The sequence below is a fragment of the Bos indicus x Bos taurus genome, chromosome 8, assembly GCF_003369695.1.
Source record: "Bos indicus x Bos taurus breed Angus x Brahman F1 hybrid chromosome 8, Bos_hybrid_MaternalHap_v2.0, whole genome shotgun sequence".
NCBI lineage: Eukaryota > Metazoa > Chordata > Mammalia > Artiodactyla > Bovidae > Bos > Bos indicus x Bos taurus.
The window spans coordinates 91,673,392-91,695,760 of NC_040083.1; positions in this window are offsets into that span (position 1 = coordinate 91,673,392).

The window sequence follows — 22,369 nt, forward strand, 5'->3', positions numbered from 1 at the left end:
GTGTTCTCTGAAAGCTAATTTTTAAAAGTAGGCCCTTGGATTTTTTAGCACATTTTTCCAATATCAATAATGATGGGTAACCTATTCAAGTTCATTTAATAAATTTTTATTGGGAAACTTACATATCTTGGCTCTATTCTAGGGGACAGAGATGTTAGTGACTAAAACACAACTATTTCTGTTCTCTTGTAATTTACACTCTATTAGGGGGCCAAAAATAAGCAGGAGCCATAGGTAAACATGTAGTATGGTATCTGTCATTAAGTGCTATGGAAGAAAACAAATCAGAAAAGGGTATGGAGTGTATCAGTACCATTGCAACTTTTACTTAGATGGTTTTTACTGCATTAGCTGAAGAAGTGGGCCGGGAGCTGTGAACACAGACAAAAATAAAATATAAAAACAATGCTTTGTGTCAAAAAAAGGATTATTTCTGGTGGTTTGGCACCCCATTTCCTGCTCTAGCCTATGTTGGTGAAGCCATAGTTTTCATTCTGGCTTGTTGAGATAAAATATTATGATGAGGTGGGGATGTGTGAGAAGGACACAATGGCAGAGAGAAGTGGAAAAAGATGAGAGGGAAACAAGGCAGTGGCTGCCAGGCCCCCTTTCTGAGATGGCTGCACACATCTGGGTAAATCATTAGACATGAAACAGTATTTTCATCTTTTAATGAACTTAAGTATATCAACATCTTTTCCCTCTTTAAGAATACACATTACTCAAAGGGGTTAATATGTATGGGGGGCAAAAAGTAAAGGGGGTTACTAGTGTGGTGGACTAAGAACCTCAAAGTTTCTTGAGGATGTTGTCTCATATGAAGCAATAGAATCCTTTATAGTGCGTTCCTACTGACTGTTCAGTTCACTCAGTTGTGTCTGGCTCTTTGTGACCCCATGGACTGCAGAAAGCCAGGCTTTCCTGTCCATGGCAAACTCCCAGAGCTTACTCAAACTCATGACTTCATCGCGTCAGTGATGCCATCCAACCTCTTATCCTCTGTCATTCCCTTCTCTTCCCACCTTCATTCTTTCCCAGATTCAGGGTCTTTTCTAGTGAGTCAGTTCTTCCCATCAGGTGGCCAAAGTGTTGGCATTTCAGCTTCAGCATCAGCCCTTCCAATGAATATTCAGGACTGATTTCCTTTAAGATAGACTGATTGGATCTCCTTGCTGTCCAAAAGACTTTCAAGAGTCTTCTCCAACACCACAGTTCAAATGCATCAATACTTCAGCACTCAGCTTTCTGTGCAGTCCAACTCTCACATACATACATAACTACTGGAAATATCATAGCTTTGACTAGACGGACATTTGTTGGCAAAGTAACGTCTTTACTTTATAATATGCTGACTAGGTTGGTCATAGCTTTTCTTCCAAGGAACAAGTGTCTTTTAATTTCATGGCTTCAGCAGTCACCATCTGCAGTGATTTTGGAGCACAAAAAATTAAAGTCTGTCACTGTTTCCATTATTTTCCCATCTGTTTACTATGAAGTGATTGGACTGGATACCATAATCTTAGTTTTCTGAATGTTGAGTTTTAAGCCAACTTTTTCACTCTCTTGTTTCATTTTCATCAAGAGGCTTTTTAGTTCTTCTTCACTTTCTGCCATAAGGGTGGTGTCATCTGCATATCTGAGGTTATTGATATTTCTCCCAGCAATTTTGATTCCAGCTTGTGCCTCCTCCAGCCCAGTGTTTCTCATGAAGTACTCTACATATAAGTTAAATAAGCAGAGTGACAATATGCAGCCTTTTCCTACTTGCAACCAGTCTGTTGTTCCATGTCCCGTTCTAACTGTTACTTCCTGACTTGCATACAGATTCTTCAGGAGGCAGGTCAGGTGGTCTGGTATTCCCATCTCTTGAAGAATTTTCCACTGTTTGTTGTGATTCACACAGTCAAATGCTTTGGCTTAGTCAATAAAGCAGAAGTAGATGTTTTTCTGGAACTCTCTTACTTTTTCACTGATCCAACGAATGTTGGCAATTTGATCTCCAGTTCCTCTGCCTTTTCCAGTCCCTTATAATGAAAAGGGCATCTTTTTGGGGTGTTAGTTCTAGAAGGTCTTGTAGGTCTTCATAGTACTATTCAACTTTAGTTTCTTCAGCGTTACTGATTGGGGCATAGTCTTGGATTACTGTGATGTTGAATGGTTCTGCTTGGAAATGAACAGAGATCATTCTGTCATTTTTGGGATTGCATCCAAGTACTGAATTTGGGACTCTTTTGTTGACTATGATGGCTACTCCATTTCTTCTAAGGGATTCTCGCCTTCAGTAATAAATATAATGGTCATCTGAGTTAAATTCACCCATTCCAGTCCATTGTAGTTCACTGATTCCTAAAATGTCGATGTTCACTCTTGCCATCTCCTGTTTGACCACTTCCAAGTTGCCTTGATTCATGGACCTAACATTCCAGGTTCCATGCAATATTGCTCTTTACAGCATCAGACTTTACTTCCATCACCAGTCACATCTACAACTGAGTGTTTGTTTGGCTTGTTTTGGCTCCATCTCTTCATTGTTTCTGGAGTTATTCTCCAGAAAGCATATTGAGCACTTACTGACCTGGGGCGCTATCTTTTTGCCTTTTCATACTGTTCATGGGGTTCATACTGTTCAACGCAAGAATACTGGAGTGGTTTACCATCCACTTTTCCAGTGACCCATGTTTTGTCAGGACTCTCCACCATCACCCATCCATCTTGGGTGGCCCTACATGGCATGGCTCATTGTTTCACTGAGTTAGACATGGCTGTGGTCCATCTTATCAGATTGGTCAGTTTCCTGTGATTGTGGTTTTCAGTCTGTCTACCCTCTGATAGAGAAGGATAAGAGGCTTATGGAAGCTTCCTGACGAGAGAGACTGACTGAGGGGGAAACTGGGTCTTGTTCAGATGGGTGGGGCCATGCTCATTAAATCTTTTTTATCTAGTTTTTTGTTACTGACTGTTAATCTATCCCAAAATAGATAAAACTCTCAAAGCAGTTTTATTTTGCTCATGATTTTGTAGGTCAATAGTCAGGTTCAACACAACATTGTAAAGCTGCTATGCTCCAATAAAGCTTAAACAATCAGGCTCCCCTGGGGCCAGGAGATCCACTTGCAAGACAACTGACTTATATGACTGGCAAGTTGATGCTAACTATTATCTGGGAACTCAGCAGGATTTTACTCTGAGTCCTCAGTTCTTCTTCTTTTCATTTCTTTTAAATTAAGGTATAGTTGATTTATAATGATGTGTTAGTTTTTGGTGTACAGCAAAGTTATTCAGACATAATATATATAGTTTCATATCCTTTTCCATTTTAGGTTATTACAAGGTACTGAATATACTTCCCTGTTCTGTATTGTATATAGGTGCTTGTTGTTTATCTATTTTATATGCAGTAGTGTGTATATGTTAATCCCAAACTCCGAATTTATCCTCCCCCACTTTGCTTTCTATATTTTGAGTGTATTTCTGCTTTGTAAGTAAGTTCATTTGTATCATTTTTTTTGATCCCACATATAACTGATATCATATGATATTTGTCTTTCTTTGAGTGATTTACTTCACTTAGTATGATAATCTCTACGTCCATCTATGTTGCCGAAAATGGCGTTTTATTCTTTAAATGGTTGAGTAATATTCTATTGTACTTACGAACCACACCTTCTCTATCCATTCATCTGTCAGTGGGCATTTAGGTTGTTTCCATGTCTTGGCTACTGTAAATAGTGTTGCTAGTTACACCGAGGTGTCTTTTTGAATTATCATTTTCTCCAGAGGTGTGCCCAGGAGTGGGATTGCTGGATCATATGGCAACTTTAGTTTTAGTTTTTTAAGAAACATAAACATGCTTTTATTTCTATTACCTTGAGAGACTGATCTAAGATAACATTGCTACGATTTATGTCAGAGAATTTTTTGCTTGTGCTCTCTTCTAGGAGTTTTGTGGTGTCATGTCTTATATTTAGGTCTTTAATCTATTTTGAGTTTATTTTTGTTTCCCACAATGGCATACCAATTTACATGCCCACCAACAGGATGGTTTCCTTTTTTCCACACTCTCTCCAGTATTTGTTATTTGTAGACTTTTTGATGATGCCTATCCCTACCAGTATGAAGTGGTACCTCATTTATAATTTTGACTTGCATTTCTCTAATAATTATTGAGTTTGACCATTTTTTTTCAAATGTCTTTTGACTACTTGTATGTCTTCTTTGGAGAAATGTCTCTTTAGGTCTTCTGCCTATTTTTTTTTTTTTTTTTTAATTGGGTTGCTTGTTTTTTGTAATTGAGCTGTATGAGTTCCTTGTAAATTTTGGAAATTAATCCCTTTTCAGTCACATTATTTGTGAATATTTTCTCCTAGTCTGTAGGTTGTCTTTTTGGTTTTTGGTTTTCCTTTGCTGTGTGAAAGCTTATAAGTTTGATTTGGTCCCATCTGTTTATTTATGCTTTTATTTCTATTACCTTGAGAGACTGATCTAAGATAACATTGCTACGATTTACATCAGAGCATGTTTTGCTTGTGTTCTCTTGTAGGAGTTTTGTGGTGTCATGTCTTATATTTAGGCCTTTAATCTATTTTGAGTTTATTTTTGTGTATGGTGTAAGGATGTCTTCTGACTTCATTGATTTACATGCAGCTTTCCAGCTTTCCCAACACAGCACTGTACCTAGTTTTTAAGAGTGACCGTTTCAGTGTTGTACATTCTCATTTATGTGTGAAATCTAAACGAGTTGAACTCAGAGAAATAATGAGTAGAATGGTGGTTTCCATGGGCTGGTGATGAGGGGAAATGGGAATGTGTGTTGAAGGGTACAAATTAGCAACTAGAGGATAAATAAATTCTGGAGCACAGCATTGTGACTGCAGTCTGCAATAGTATATTATATACTTCAAATTTGCTAACAGACTAGATTTTAAATGTTCTTCCTACAAAAAAGATGATAATTATATGATGTGATAGAGGTGTTAGCTAATGCTAAGATGTTAATCATATTGCAATATATACATGTATCAAATCAACACATTTTGTCTGTCTGAAACTTATACAGTGCTTTATGTAAATTACATCTCAAAAAAAAAGGAGTCGGTATTCCGACACAGGGAGTGGATCTGTCAGTTTCATAACGTCTGGGCTGAGAAACAGGCACAGTGTCACTTCTGCAGTATTCTGTCCATTAAAGCAATCACAGAGCACTTACAAAATTAAGGGAAAGTGTCATGGACCCTCATAGCTCCTTGGCTGAAATAAAATGTTGAATGAAGAAGAGAAGTGTGTTATTCTTACTGGATCGTCAGAAGTCTTTTTGAATTTTGAGACTATTTGGTTTACTGTCTCTAACACAGTGCCTAAGGTTGTCATTGTAAAAGTTAATTTATCAAGTTGAACAATGATTTTATACTTCTCAATTCTGAAGGGAAGTGTGAAAGATATTTTCCAAAAACTGAGAGAGAATAAACTATATAGAATCTTTCTTATGTTTATTGTTTCTCTCTAAGCAGTCCATGTTACCTCCCCAAAGCGATTTTCCTTTCATTGCAGATATGCTTGGCTGACCAACTGGACACAAGCTGTAAAAATCAGAGGGGGAGAAATTGCTTTAGTAGATTCAAAGGCAGGAAATAATGTTTCCTCTGTAGTGAGCCACTAAGCTGCAGGTACTGAGGGCTGCTGCTTGTTGGGGATCCCTGAACAAATCTGATAGCCCATAAAAACAAGACAGGCTTAAGGCCAAGCTACAGGGTAGAACTGTCAGAAGAGTTTTAAAAGTGAGTCATGCAGTGTTGATTTTAACTCAATGTTGTGCTTAGGAATGGAAAAAGAAAAACATCTATCATTATTTCACTGATAGTATTGTGCATGGTACTCAGCTGGAGTGCAGCCTTATGAGGCTCTTGGAAAACTTACCTTTCATTTTGTCTGTATTGGTTAATGTGGCTTAGAAAAGGGTATACAGAGATTGAAAAAACTTTTTTTTAAAGAATAAAGGTTGATAAATGTGTTTGAAAGCTAATTGTGGCTGACAGCACATGGTTGGAGAAGGCAATGGCAACCCACTCCAGTACTTTTGCCTGGAAAATCCCATGGATGGAGGAGCCTGGTGAGCTGTAGGCTGTGGAGTTGCTAAGAGTCGGACACGACTGAGTGACTTCACTTTCACTTTTCACTTTGATGCATTGGAGAAGGAAATGGCAACCCACTCCAGTGTTCTTGCCTGGAAAATCCCAGGGACAGGAGGGCCTGGTGGGCTGCTGTCTATGGGGTTGCACAGAGTCAGACACGACTGAAGTGACTTAGCAGCAGCAGCAGAAGCAGCAGCAGCAGCTCATGGTTGCCTAGAGATGGGACTCATTATTCCTTGTACAGTGTGGTAACTCTTTATCTAGGCCAGCCATTTTTTAGAGTAGAACGGATCCCTACATTTCTAGACAAGATCAAGAAAGACATTTTTTTTTTAAGTTTTTTTTTTTATTGGATCAGAATTTAGGGTGATAAAAGAGGCAAGAAATTAGTCACTGTTTATGAATTTTTTTTTTAATCAGCAAGGCAATGTAGGGAATGGACATGTGGACAATGTCCACAATGGACAATTTAGAAGCAACTTAAAGGCTATCCTCTAATGGATGGCCAAGCTGGTTCATCTCAGAAGTTTGATTAAAAAAGTGTGATTTTTTAAGGATCACGGCCATATCTCTGAGATATCCTCAGAGGTCTTGAAAACTTAACCTTAAGAGAATCTAAAATCTAAAAGAGGACAGAAAGGAGAGGAGTTGATACTGGATTTTAACTGGAGAGACTCATTTCCTGCCCATTGCCTTCCTTACTAATTGACAAGTTCATATCCCCCGCTTCGACTCTGTAACACTGTTGGGACCTTGTAAACTACAGTCCTTTTGGCTGCTGGCTCCTATCAGGCACTATAAACACAGGGCACTAGAGAGAAAGTGTAAGGCTGAGGAGGAAATGGGGCTTGCTCTTTCTTTTTTGTTTCCTGATCCCATCAGAGTCATCCTTGTAATGGTACTTCATTTAGAATGTGGCATTTGGTTCCAGTAGCAGTAGGTGGTTCCAAGTTCCATTTTCTTTTTCATACTCCCTGTACTAGCATCTTTGAATGTTTCCAGATTACCAACACTAGCCAGCTGGTATCCCTCCTGTAAGACTGAGTTCTGGCTCAGCCAGGGTCCTCCTCTGAGTTCTGGAGGTACCAGTGCCAGTTGGCAGTGGCTTCTGATTGGAGATGTGCATCCAGGTCTTCAGGATCTTTTTTCTAAGCTTCTAAATTCTTAGAACCCTAGGGGAGTAGCTGCTTCTTATAGTTGCCATTTCTGTGATACTTTACTGTTTACTTTTTGCCTTTTTACCTCTTGTATCCTATTTAGTCTTTATATTAAATCTATGTTAAATTCACAGATGACTGTGACTGATAACATCTCTTTTGCAAGGAATATTTACCATGGTTTCCAGTGTTACTCTGATTCTGCCATAGAGGTGCAGAGCCTGAACCTTACCTATCTATTCCACACTGAGATACAATAATAATACTGGTCCACAAGGCTTGCCATAGCATTATAACTAGTTGGTAACTAGTCAGCTAAGCATGCTAAAGAAGGGAAACATTGGAATCTACTGAGGGGTCATTATTTAACTTGATTAGAACTTCTGGGCCCTGCCAAGTCCCTAAAGGTCAGCATTTTCTCATCAAATTCTTTTAACAATCCTTGTCTTCACCACCCTGCCCTCCAACTGTATCATTCATGGTTCTGGTCACATGTATGTCCCTAAGAATTCCATTTGGTCCTTGACCTCCATTGTTATTCTTCCTCCTTTTCAAAAGGTAGGTGAAATGAAGTGAAGTAGGGGAACAGGGATGGGGATAAATTTCCTGAGTGATTAGGCTTTGGTGCCATTAAAACCACATGCTACAGGATGTTCAGAACACAGATTGAAGATTTGGGAAGTGTGCATCAGGAAATTCTTCCTACAGGTGGTATGCCTGAGCTGAATCTGGAAGGATGGACTAGAGTTAACAGGATGAAATAGAAGGAACATATAAGTTTCTAGAGCTAGATAAAATATACCTACATATCTGGTAAACGGAGCAAATTTGTAACATCTGGGCATATTACATAGCAGATGGGAAGGACAAAATTGGCTTTCCTGCCATATCTATTTTCCAGGCCTAAAAAGACTCTGTCAAAAATTGAGTATTAAGTAAGCATCAGGATATATAGTGTTTTTCTTTGTCTTCAGTTTTTTAATTTGCTGAAGTATAGTTTACTTTTGATGTTTCAGGTGTGCAGCAAATTGATTTGGTTATATGTATATTAGATTCTTTTCCATTATTTTTGTTGTTGTTATTTAGTTGTCCAGTCATGTCTAACTCTTTGCAAACCCATGGACTGCAGCATGCCAACCTCCCTGTCCCTCACCGTCTCCCAGAGTTTGCTGAAGTTCATGTTCACTGTGTCAGTGATGCCATCCAGCCATCTCATGCTCTGATGTCCTCTTCTCCTTCTGCCCTCAATCTTTCCCAGCATCAGGGACTTTTCCAGTGTGTCAACTGTTTGCATCACGTGACCAAAATACTGGAGCTTCGGCATCAGTCCTTCCAATGAATATACAGGGTTGATTTCCCTTAAGATTGACTAGTTTGATCTCCTTGCTGTCCAAGGGACTTTCAGGAGTCTTCTCCAACACCACAGTATGAAGCCATCAACTCTTTGGGGTTCTGCCTTTGGTGTTCTTTCCATTAGAGGTTATTATAAGATATTGAATACAGTTCCCTGTGCTATGAATAGGTCCTTGTTTGAGAATATATATAATTTTAAATGACTTTCATCCAAGTATGTTATTCATATTATCTTGTTTACTAATTGTTTTGGATAGATATATGTTAGTTTCCCCATTAGACTAAGTAGAGATAGTACTAAATACTATTTTGTGTCCATCCCCCATCACCTTATATGGTGACACACAAGTAATTTAATAGATGCCTATGCAATAAGTAAATACAAAAATTAATGAATTTTTTAAAATACCATTAGGTTTTGAAAAATGGCCAGCTGAGGCCAGTATTTTATCTTGGAGAAGAGCATTTTTTTTTCTTTTTGATATTAGTCTTAAAAGTCAAGGAAGGTATTTCATCTATAATTCCCAATATTTCCCTATAATAATCTCTTAGTAGAATGTGCATATAAATTTGTTTAATGGTTGGATCATTTTCCAAATATAATTGGAAAACAGGTTTCTTTTTTAGCTGTCAAAGAGGTGTTTGATATGTGGTAAAATAATTTAGTTTATATTCGCCATTTGGGGATGTTGACCTTCTAGGCAAGCTTCTAATTGTACTGTCATATAAATTTGGAGACCTTTTACTTGAAGGCAATACTCATCTCCTACTGTATGGACTGAAGGAGATATGACTCTTTCATTTTTTTATACCGTTAAAACAGGCTTGGCCAACAGATACTATCTTGTAGGACTTCGAATCTTGAGCACTTGATAGCATAATATGATGCTATCATATATGATATATGATTGTCATAATATGATGACAGCACTGTGGCCTTCCTGGTTATCTTCCACATAGCCCTCCAGAACTCACTTGGTACCTGTCAAGTTTTGGTCCTCCAGTCTTCTAATATCATTCCAATAAATTCTCTTGCTGCTTCAGATTATGATGTCATTTTCTGTTGTTTGCAACTACATGCAACAAATGATATAGATAGTATTGTTAAAGATGTAAGAAAACATGCTACTCTTTATCCTTATTTAAAACTAGATATTTTAAAGTACAAATACTATAAAGTGGAATTTTGACCCACAGAAAGAACATTTCTGTCTTTAATATCAGCCATCTGTGAACAAGTTTCCCACTGGACACAAGGATTTTTGACAAGTATTGTAAATGTCTTCAAGTGACACACATTTTTGGATGGAGATTTCAGGGTTTCCCCAGTGAATGTGATGAACTGTCCAGATGGTGCCCTTATAGCCACTCAGCAGAGTCCTTAAACAATAATAATTAACAACTAATTACATTTAATGCCTTGAAAGGGGTCCACTAGCATTCATTTGATCAGAAATCCATCCCTGGGTAGGTCCAGAAGAGAGAAAAGACTTCCAGCATAACCATCTGGATGATCTTTCTACCCCCGTTCTTGCTGCTGAAGAGGGACTGGTGATGTCCATAACTCCTTTTGGAGTACATATTCTGCTCTGGAAGCTGCTTAAAGAGTGGGCCTTGCTGAATTAAATTGGCTTTTGTCCCATCAAAGGCAAGAGTCAAGTTAGATGCAAATGCTCTGGATGGAGAGGAAAGAAAGCTTGGAAAATCTGTGCCAGATTTTGTGGTGATTGTAGGAGTTAGGACATGCAGTCATGCCAAACAAAGCTGGGACAAAATGACTTACCTGAGTAATTCAAAGAAATGCATTTTATTTATATTTATCTCCACAAACACAATGTCTCTTCACATGGAATATACATAGAATTATAATTGAGCTTGATCAGTTTATAGACTCTCAGTTTAGAATTCCTGACAGTTCTGGCAGAAACTGGCTTAAAACATACATTTTCCCATGTATGTTGTTTTACTTTCATATTCAACTGATAACCCTGTCATGGATAACTAATGCCAAGGATTTTCTCATGGAAGAAGACGGAACATCATGTAGTAATCTTCCAGCTAGCAGCTCTGTTTTGGTGCCACTGTTTTCCAAGTCCAGACTAGCCTGTTTAGTCATTGTAGGCAGCAGGTGGCCTAGTGGTGAAAAGTAATCTAATAATAATTTTCCCCCTCTGGAAATGGCCTTGGAACACAGTGGAGGGCTTTAAAAGCTTATGAGGCCATGCCTGTGCTATTGAGTCCCACAGTTTTGGTTATATAACTGCCTGAAGCTGGACCAATTGGATTTTAAATCCTGGAAATGTGAATTTTGGAAGAGGTACGAATACTTTGAGTTTTGAAACTGGGTCACATTGATGGCAATACTATAGAAGACAGGCTCTTCTTAAACAGTTCTATGTATACTTAAAGCATAACTTTCAACAAAGTGTGTTTTCATAGCTCTCGATATACAATGTTTTTATCTTTTTTCTGTGTATATTCTATAATTTTCATTTGGACTTTTAAACTTAATCCAAGGTTTGTTTCCGTCAATTCAGAATAGATTAGCACTAACTTCGTAGTCATTAGGGTCAGTCAAGGGCTGTGCTCCATTAATGCTCACTCAGAACCATCTGAAATGTTGCCAGTCACTGCAGCACATGTTGGAGAGGAATAGAGAATAGCACCTTAAATACTTAATTGGCTAATTCAAGTCACAACATCATGCCTACATTCAAGGGTGTAGGGAAACACAATCCTGTTGCATCGTGAAATGAAAAAGACTAGAAATAACAGAAATATTGATGAGAAGCACTAATGTAACATATCAGTTGGAGGAATTTTTGCTCTTGGTTGTGTCATTATGAGAGAATGTTACCTGTATTCTTTCTAAATTTTGGTATTTATTGTAGTTTGCTTAGTGGTTGAACACATGATCAGTTTTTATGACTATTTCATGAACACTTAAAGAAGATATATTACATATATTCAGGTGTAGAATTGTATGTATATCAATACATATTCTTTTTACTTAAAGCATTTAGTTTTTTAATGCATGGAAAAGATTTTTTATAATTATAAAAGAGAAGCATATCTACAAAAAATTAATAGCCAGTGCCTAAATGCCCAATTTGTTTTTATTATTACCAATGAAATATGCATATAAACTAATTTTACAGGTGGGCTCATTGCACCTGTTTTTCAAGTGACAGTCCTTAATGAACTGTCTTTTTTATTAATTAGTTTTTATTGCAGTGTATTTGTTTTACAATGTTGTATTAGTTTCTACTACATAGCAAAATGAATCAGTCACACATGTGCATATATCCCCTCCCTTTGGACTTGCTTCCCATTCAGGTCACCAAAGTGCATTAAGTACAATTCCCTGTGCTACATCATATGTTCTCATTAGTTATCTATTTTATATAGAGTATCAATAGTGCAGCAAATAGAGTTTAGAAAAGGCTAAGGATTGAACACTTTCAGCCGTCATTTCTTGGTTTAATTTTTCTTTTTCCTACATGTGAGCTACATCTCTGCTTGTGGAAGCATTGAGTGTGTCTGAGTGTGTAGACTACACCTGCTCTACTCAAGGTGCTGGCACTAATTCTCTAGCTTCTCTCTTTATTTGTACTTGGTTTTTCCCTGCATTGGAGAGGTAAGAAGGTAAGAATATGGAGACTTGTTTGACCATAGATATAGAAACAAGGAAAGTCTTTCAACCTATCTTTGGTTCTGAGCCTCTCAGAATCATTTGGATATGGCAGAAGAGGTTCTTCTCAAGGCTCACACTAGTTCAATAGAGTCCTAAGCTGGGAGTGTGGAATAGAGGTCTAGCAGGAATGATATGATTCTTTACCATGTTTTACTTCTATCTCCTTATGTTCCTTGGGAATTTGCTTATCAAAAGCAAAGCTGACCATGTACTTAGATACAAATATCAATTGGCATCATATTTACCATTACTTAAAATTTTTTCTAATGCTTTTGTGTAATTAAAAAGAAGAAAATACATATGAAAATAAGAAGCAGTGTTAAATCTTGACTGTATTTTCTCCTGTCCTGGTTCTTATTGTCCTCTTTTTAAAAATTGCATAACTTAAAATTTTGTTCATTTTTATTAATGTTTTTGCTCTCTGTGTTATCAATATGTGCATATTTGCAATTGGATACTCCTGTAAATATGTTTCCGAGAAGGCAATGGCAACCCACTCCAGTACTCTTGCCTGGAAAATCCCATGGACAGAGGAGCCTGGTAGGCTGCAGTCCATGGGATCGCTAAGAGTCGGGCACGACTGAGCGATTTCACTTTCACTTTTCACTTTCACGCATTGGAGAAGGAAATGTCAGCCCACTCCAGTGTTCTTGCCTGGAGAATCCCAGGGACAGGGGAGCCTGGTGGGCTGCCGTCTCTGGGGTCGCACAGAGTCGGACACGACTGAAGCGACTTAGCAGCAGCAGTAAATATGTTTAGCCAAAATAAGATACTGGCCAAAGACATAATGAATATAATTAATAAAGTGAAGTGAAGTTGTTCAGTCATGTCCGACTCTTTGCGACACCATGGACTGTAGCCTACCAGGCTCTGAGGAGCCTCTCAGTTCGTGGAATTTTCCAGGCAAGAGTACTGGAGTGGGTTGACATTTCCTTCTCCAGGGGATCTTCCCAACCCAGGGATTGAACCCACGTCTCCCGCACTGCAGGCAGACGCTTTACCGTCTGAGCCACTAAGGAAGCCTTTAATTAATAAAATTAATAATAATATTAATAGTGTTTTTCTTCACAGATACTTTGTTGTATGTTAACTTACTTTGACCTCATCACAATATCATGAAATATTCTAGGCGGTGCTATCCTCTTTGATTTTACAGTGGAAGACACTGACGCCTAGATGTATTCAATGAGTTACACAACATCACACTAAAGTGTTTTTTTTTTTTTTTATTCTACATTGTTGTGAAGGTTGAGTACTCCATGCCTCCCACCAACAACTTCAATTTTCTTATTCAAGTGGATATAAAGAATCTTTCACTGGTTATACTATTTTAATTTCTACAACAGAGTTTGACCTACTGAATTGGACTTAATGAAAGCTAATGAGGAATTAAGCTGCTTGAAAGACTTGAGATGAAAGATCTTCTGAGATCTTTTATGCATTGTAAACATACAGCATGCTGGGACCAGAGCTTGCCTGTGTACATTGTGAAGTAGAGGGGAGGAATGAATAAACAGTAGAATAAATTGTCTACTGGGCACTTTTAATATTTAAAAGCAACCAGTAATTGTCACACTTCTGCCCTTACTTCAATTGGGTACGTATTGTACCTTTTGGTCTGTGAGCGTCTGTCAGTGATTATACACCTGTGGTCTCAGGGGCATGTGTATCCAACAGGAGGTAGAAAATGACATGAGCAGAAAAAAATCACTCCCTGCCGTAGGCTCAGAGCTTCTTTACTGTTTCTACCCATGAATACTGCGGCTTCAAATTCTCTAAGCTGTTGGATTCTGTACCTGCCTTGACCTTCAAGATTCTGCTGAGCTCTCCAAACTTGCCTAAAACCATGGACTTAACTCTTTCCTGTTTCTTCTGACCTCACACTTCTGTTTTAAGACCTACTTTGCAGGACTTGTTGGGTTCCTGACTGTTCCCGCCTTGGACCCCAGATTTCACACCTGACTGCTCAAATTTGGTTAGAATTAAAAACTTTGCCTTTTGCTTCTGTCTAAGGATCACTGCCCTCATCAGTGCTTGGGCATCATACTTCATGCTTTAATTTGGTTTTCAACAGTTTTCCTAATAGTTTTCCATTGTTCTTTCCCTGAGTTATGTAAGTCAGTTATCTGAGAATAAACATAAAATATAAAGTAATTGCTACCACTGAATGTATGATGATATTTCTGAGGAAGAAACATGGAATAAAAATTTCTGCCTCTTAGAGATTAAACTTTTCCAGATTGGATTAGTGTCATGTTTCATTCTAGAAAATACATCTATTTATCAAAATTCAGAATGAGATTTTTGGACCCTTTCCCATTTCATATCTGTCAGTTGTAGTAACAAGAATATCCCAAAGAACTTAAGAAAGATAAAAAGAGCAGTGGTTCAGCCTCACCAGGTAGCAAGGGTGAATTTGCTCTAATGAGTTTCCCAAAACTGACTGTGCTTTTGTTTATGAGTCTGGACACATTGTGAAAAATGAAAGTGAGTCACTCAGTCATGTCCCACTTTGCAATCCCATGGGCTTTAGCCCACCAGGCTCCTCTGTCCATGGAATTCAGGCAAGAATACTAGAGTGGGTTGCCATTCCCTTCTTCAGAGGATCTTCTTGACCCAGGGATTGAACCTGGGTCTTCTGCATTGCAGGCAGATTCTTTACCATCTGAGCTACCAGGGAAGCCCTGGACCCTTACTAAACTACAGTTTGCTAGGTCCCACCTAGAATATTGTATGAGAGTATGGGTTTGAAATTTGAATTTTTAACAAATTCTCTAGTGATTCTGGTGCAGTGGGCCATATTTGAGAACCACTGCTCTTAGTAACTGGGGGTAACAATTATGGAGATGATAATTGAGAGAAAGAAAAATCTTAAAAGATACAATAGACAAAGACTCTCTAACCAAGTTTGACAATAAAACAATGGAAAGGAGATAGAATTCTCTTCCATTATTATTAAGTCCTTGATACAATAAGTTGAACAAGCTCCAAAATTAATTATTAAGATTTAAAATGTGAAGGAAGATCAGTTATGGTGATAACTGATCACTATCAGTTATCTGATAAGAATAAGTTAACTGATAAGAATCATTATGGTGAAATAAAAATAGTAGACAGGCTAGAAGAGACACACTTCCCTTACCAGTAGCCAGCTAATGTAATGATGTCACCTGGTTCCTGCTAAAGATGGGTTATGAGTAAATGTTGATCAGAGTTTTGTAATTTACGTTTATTGTGATATCTTTATAGTTCTTTACTTATTGCATGCATTTCATTATTCTTAGTTAATGATGTCATTTCCCCATGCATATCTTCTTTTAAAAAATATGATGTCCCAAAGTGAAATACCTCTCAGGTATTTTTACAGATAGTTAAACTATCACTGGATAGGTACTATGTGGTAATCATAGTCAAGAATTTGGTGTTCAGTGTCTGAAAATTAGAAAAGCAGCTCCTTTTACAAAATTCTAACTGTATAAGATTTGCTTCTATCTGAAAATGTTTGTGGTAATATTCAAAATATGCTACAGCTGCTATGGCAGTATAAATTAATAAATAAGTAAAACACATTTAAAATTCTTTTTATTCTCTAAGTTAAAATGTATAAGATCATGCAGCTGCTTATTTACTCAGATAAATTATTCATCTAGTTTAATAATTTTCAATCAGTTGTTGATTTATTTAGAAATGAATAGCTTGATCTTTTGTTTGTCTTAGCTTTTACTGACTAAATGTTGCTCTGGTCTGATTTGATTCTGGGAAGTATGTACATTTCAGTGAATTCTTAATTCTGGCACCTTAACCTTTAGCATCTCAGAGGTGACTGGCTACTCTGTATGTGTGGAGAGTCTGAATTTACAAAAGTCATGATAATATTGCCACCAGTGCTATAACACCTCTTGTGTGCTCTACTATTTTGCCTCTGCAAATGTTGGGCTCCTCCAAAATAGCAGGTGGGCCCAGAGCAGGACTCTGACACTGTTGCTAATACTAGTTTTGTCCACTCAGCAATACATCGGGGGGTTGCCCAGGTTTGTAGCAGCAAAACTCACAGGGTGAATTTCCTGCCTCTGCTACTACTATACAGCATTTTTAGGTAGAACTTGTCTCAATAACCCATATAATAGAATTTCCTAATTTAATATTCAGCATGGTTATGCTGATATAAACTGGTTATAAAGCAGCTATAGGTATGATAATTGTACTAGTTAGGATGACATACTCTTGTATATAACAGATAGCTTAAAGAAGACAGACATTTATTTTTCTTTCTTAGTTTAGCTGGAATAAAGATTTGTGCAAATCAGTACTGATGCCTAAATTTGGGAGGGTGGTTGGTGATAGTGTTAAGAGATATGACTTCCATTTCTGCAAAAAAAAAAAAAGAGAGAGAGAGAGAAAATGACTTTGGGATTTTGATAGGGGTTGAGTTGAGTCTGTCTTTGGCTATCTTTGGCTAGCTTGGACATGTGAACAATCTTAAGTCTTCTAATTTGATGCCTTTCCATTTGTGCCTTCTTTGATTTCTTTCATCAGTGTTTTACAGTTTTCAGTATATAAATCTCTCATCTCCTGAGTTAAGTTTATTCCTAAGTATTTCATTCTTTTTGGTACTATTGTAAATGGGATTGTTTTCCAAATTTCCTTTCCAGATAGTTTGTAGCTAATGTATAGAAACAATGAATTTTTGTATGTTGATTTTGTATCCTGCAACTGTACTGAATTCGTTAGTTGTCACAGTTTTTTTTTCCAAAGAAATATAATAATTTTTGTATATAAGATCATATATAAGATGACAAGCAGGGATATCTGCAAGCTATCTTCAAGCAAGGATAGTTTTAATTCTTTAAATTTGGATGCCTTTAAGTTTTTTTTTTTTTCTTCTTCTTTTTGGTCTAATTGCTGGGGCTAAACCTTCCAGTACTGTATTAAAAAGAAGTGTCCAGGGTGCACATTCTTGACTTATTCCTGATGTTAGAAAAAACTATTTCAGATTTTGACCATTGAGTATGATGTTAGCTGTGGGCATTCACATGAAACCACAAAAGCCCAAGAACAGCCAAATCAAACCTGAGAGAGAGCAAACCTGGAGACATCATACTTCCTGATTTAAAATAAATTATGAAACTACAGTAACCACAACAGCATAGTACTAGTATAATGACAGTCATATAGACCAAAAGAACAGAATAGAGTCCAAAAGTATGTCTATAAGTGTATGGTCAATTGATTTTTGACAAGGGTGCCAAGAATACATATTGGGGAGATAAAAGTCTCTTCAACAAACACTGTTGTGAAAAGTGGATGCATGCATGCATGCTAAATTGCTTCAGTTGTGTCCAACTCTCTGTGACCCTATGGACTGTAATACACCAGGCTGCTCTGTCCATGGGATTCTCCAGACAAAAATACTGGTGTAGGTTGCCATTTCCTCCCCCAGGGGATCTTCCTGACCAGGGATCGAACCTGTGTCTCTTATGTTTCCTGCATTGGCAGGTGGGCTCTTTACCACTAGTGCCACCTATCCACACATAAAATAATGAGATTGGATCTTTATTTTAACAAGATACAGCAGAAAATCAGTGAAAAAGGGGTTAAAGTAGGAGTAAAACATAAGACCTGAAACCGTAATACTCCTAGAAGAAAACATAGGGAGAAACCTTCATGACATTGATCTTTGTATTGATTCTTGGTTATGATGCCAAAAGCACAGGTGATAAAAGCAAAAATTAAAACGTGGGGCTACATCAAGCTAAAAGGCTGCTCAGCAAGGGAACTAAGAGGGGAAAGTCAGCTTATAGACTGGGAGAAAATATTTAATAAAAGGTTAATCCTTTGAGGAACTCTTGCAACTCAGTAACAGAAAAATCTATTAATCTGATTTAAAAAGTGGTCTAAGAACTTGAATGGACTCTTCTCCAGAGAAGGCACACAGATGGCCAATAGATATATGAAAAAATGGTCTTCATTAGTCATCAAGGAAATGTAAATCAAAACTACAAAGATATACCTACTTAAGAGGGATGGAACGGGGAGGGAGGAGAGAGAGGGTTCAGGATGGGGAACATGTGAATACCTGTGGCGGATTCATGTTGAGATATGGCAAAACCAATACAATATTGTAAAGTTAAAAAATAAAATAAAAAAACAAACAAAAGACAAAAGTGTTGGCAGGGATGTGGAGACACACTTGAGCCTTGTTAGTGGGAAGCAAAATGGTGCAACTGCTACTGAAAATGGTATTAAGATTCCTCAAAAAATTACAATTAGAATAATTATATGATCCAGCAATGCTTGCTTCACTCTGTGTATGTCTGTACATACATATGATATATAAAAGAATTTAAAGCAGGGTTTCAAAGAAACAATAGCACACATATGCTCATTGAAGAACTACTAGAAAGACTTAAGATGTGGAAACAAACTAAATGTGTATAGAGAGAATTATGGATACATCCAATGTGGTATATACATACCATGGTATACCATTCAGCCTTTAAAAGGGAGGAAATTTTGTGCTATTTGACAACATGAATGACCTGTGATGATATTAACCTAAATGAAATAACCAGACACTGAAAAACAAACACTGCATAATTCCAGTTATATTAGGTATTTAAAACTGGTTCAGTTCAGATGCTCAGTTGTGTTTGACTCTTTGTGACCCAATGGACTATAGTATATCAGGTCTCCTTGTCCATCACCAACTCCCAGAGTTTGCTCAAACTCATGTCCATCGAGTTGGTGATGCCATCTAACCATCTCATCCTCTGTTGTCCCATTCTCCTCCTGCATTAAATCTTTCCCAGCATCAGGATCTTTTCCAAAGAGTAAGTTCTTTGCATCAGGTGGCCCAAGTACTGGAGCTTCAGTTTCAGCATCTGTCCTTCCAATGAACATTCAGGACTGATTTCATTTAGGATGGACTTGGTTGGATCTCCTTGCAGTCCAAGGGACTCTCAAGAGTCTTCTCCAACACTACAGTTCAAAAGCATCTTCAGTGCTTAGCTTTCTTTATGGTCCAACTCTCACATCCATGCACAACCACTGGAAAAAGCATAGCTTTGATAGATGGACCTTTGTTGACAAAGTAATGTCTCTGTTTTTTAATAAGCTGCCAAGGTTGGTCATAACTTTTCTTCCAAGGAGAAATGTCTTAATTTCATGCCTGCAGTCACCATCTGCAGTGATTCTGGAGTCCAGGAAAGTAAAGTCTGTCACTGTTTCCACTGCTTCCCCATCTATTTGCCAAGAAGTGATTGGACTGGGTGTCATGGTCTTAGCCAACTTTTTCACTCTCCTCTTTCAGTTTCATCAAGAGGTTCTTTAGTTCCTCTTTGCTTTCTGCCATAAGGGTGGTGTCATCTGCATATCTGAGGTTATTGCTATTTCTCCTGGCAATCTTGATTCCAGCTTGTGCTTCATCAAGCCCAGCATTTCGCACAATGTAGTCTGCATATAAGTTAAATAAGCAGGGTGACAACATACAGCCTTGACATACTCCTTTTCCTATATGGAACCAGTCTGTTGTTCCATGTCCAGTTCTAACTGTTGCTTCTTGAGCTGCATACAGATTTCTCAGGAGGCAGGTCAGGTGGTATGGTATTCCCATCTCTGTCAGAATTTTCCACAGTTTATTGGGATTCACACAGTCAAAGGCTTTGGCATAGTCAATAAAGCAGAAATAGATGTTTTTCTGGAGCTCTCTTGCTTTTTTGATGAGCAGATGTTGGCAATTTGAGCTCTGGTTTCTCTGCCTTTTCTAAATCCAGCTTGAACATCTGGAAGTTCACAGTTTACATATTGCTGAAGACTTACTTGGAGAATTTTGAGCATTACTTTGCTAGTGTGTGAGATGAGTGCAATTGTGTGGTAGTTTGAGCATTCTTTGGCATTGCCTTTCTTTGAGATTGGAATGAAAACTGACCTTTTCCAGTCCCATGGCCACTGCTGTGTTTTCCAAATTTGCTGGCATATTGAGTGCAGCACTTTTACTGCATCATCTTTTAGGATTTGAAATAGTTCAACTGGATTTCCATTACTTCCACTAGCTTTGTTTATAGTGATGCTTCCTAAGGCCCACTTGACTTCGCATTCCAGGATGTCTGGCTCTAGGTGAGTGATCATAGCATGGTGGTTATCTGGGTCATGAAGATATTTTTTGTATAGTTCTTCTGTGTATTCTTGCCACCTCTTCTTAATATCTTCTGTTTCTGTTAGGTCCATATGGTTTCTGTCTTTTATGGTGCCTATCTTTGCATGACATATTCCCTTGTTATCTCTAATTTTCTTGAAGAGATCTCTAGTCTTTTGCTTTCTATTGTTTTCTCTATTTCTTTGCATTGACCACTTTTATATATTTTTCCTTTTCTCCTTACAAATAGCTGAGAAAAGAAGAGAAGCACAAGGCAAAGGAATAACGGAAAGTATTTAAAATAGTCAAATTTATAAACTCAAAGGCTGGAATGTTGTTTCCCAGGGCCTATGGAGAGAAGGAAATGGGAAACTTTAACCAACATTAAATTTCTGTTGAATAAGATAAATAACTTCTGAAGATCTGATGTACAATATTGTATATGTAATCAGCAGTAATATATTATACTGTTAAAATTTAAGTTTTCACCTCAATGAACTTTTTTTGTTTTTTTTTTAATGGAAATGCTTCCTCAGAATGGTGAGAAGTTTTAAGACTTCCAACCTGGAAGTGAATTTTTTCAATTAAGAATTGAGGGATCACTGAAGATTTTGAACAGAGAAGTGTTATGATAAAAATGACTTTTCAGATAGGTTAACTTGTTGCTATATATTGGATCAATTGTTACAGGAATGAATGAGTGCTTGGGGAAACAAGGTGTATTCATTTCCTATTGCTGCTATAAGGGATTACCATACATTTAGTAACTTAAAACAATACAGATTTATTATTTTACAAGCCTGGAGGTCAGAAGTAAAAAATGGATTTCACTGGGCTGAAATGAAAGTGTAGGTCCAGCTGTGCTTTCTCTGGAGGCTCTGGGAGAATCCATTTCCTTGCCTTTTTCAGCTTCCAAAGGATACCTGTGTACCATAGCTTGTGACACCCTTCTTCTATCTTCAAAGCTGCTGCTGCTGCTGCTAAGTCGCTTCAGTCGTGTCCGACTCTGTGCGACCCCATGGACTGCAGCCTACCAGGCTTCTCTGTCCATGGGATTCTCCAGGCAAGAACACTGGAGTGAGTTGCCATTTCCTTCTCCAATGCATGAAAGTGGAAAGTGAAAGTGAAGTCGCTCAGTCCTGTATGACTGTTAGCGACCCCATGGACTTGCAGCCTACCAGGCTCCTCCATCCATGGGATTTTCCAGGCAACAGTACTGGAGTGGGGTGCCATTGCCTTCTCTGATCTTCAAAGCTAGTATAATGAAAATGAAAGTGAAGTTGTTCAGTCCTGTCCTACCAGGCTTCTCTATCCATGAGGTTTTCCAGGCTGGAGTACTGGAGTGGGCTGCCATTTCCTTCTCCAGAGGATCTTCCCAACCCAGGGATTGAACCCAGGTCTCCTGCATTGCAGACAGATGCTTTACTGCCTGAACCACCAGGGAAGCTAGTATAATATGTATTTTCAAATATTTTTTTAACTGTGAACCTTTGCTTTCACAATCACATTTTCTCTGGCTGTGACCCATTTATAACCCTTTACAAGGACACTTTTGATTACATTAGACCCAACTGTATAATCCAGGCTAATCTCCCACATCAAAATGCTTAATCGCAGCTGCAAAGTCCCCTTTTGCCATGCAAAATAACATATTCACAGGTTTCAGAGATTCAGATATGGACATCTTTGAAGTGAAGTGAAGTGAAGTGGTGTCCAGTGGGACCATTATTCTGCTCACTACACAAAAATAGGACATAAATTCATATGTGAATTAAGGGTGGTGGTGGCTATGGAACTGACACTCCTCTGTATCTCCCTTCATAACTAATCAGGTATAAAAGTCTCTTCCTACGCATGATCCTGTGAAGCTATCTTCTCCTTACTTATTATTTCCATTGACAAA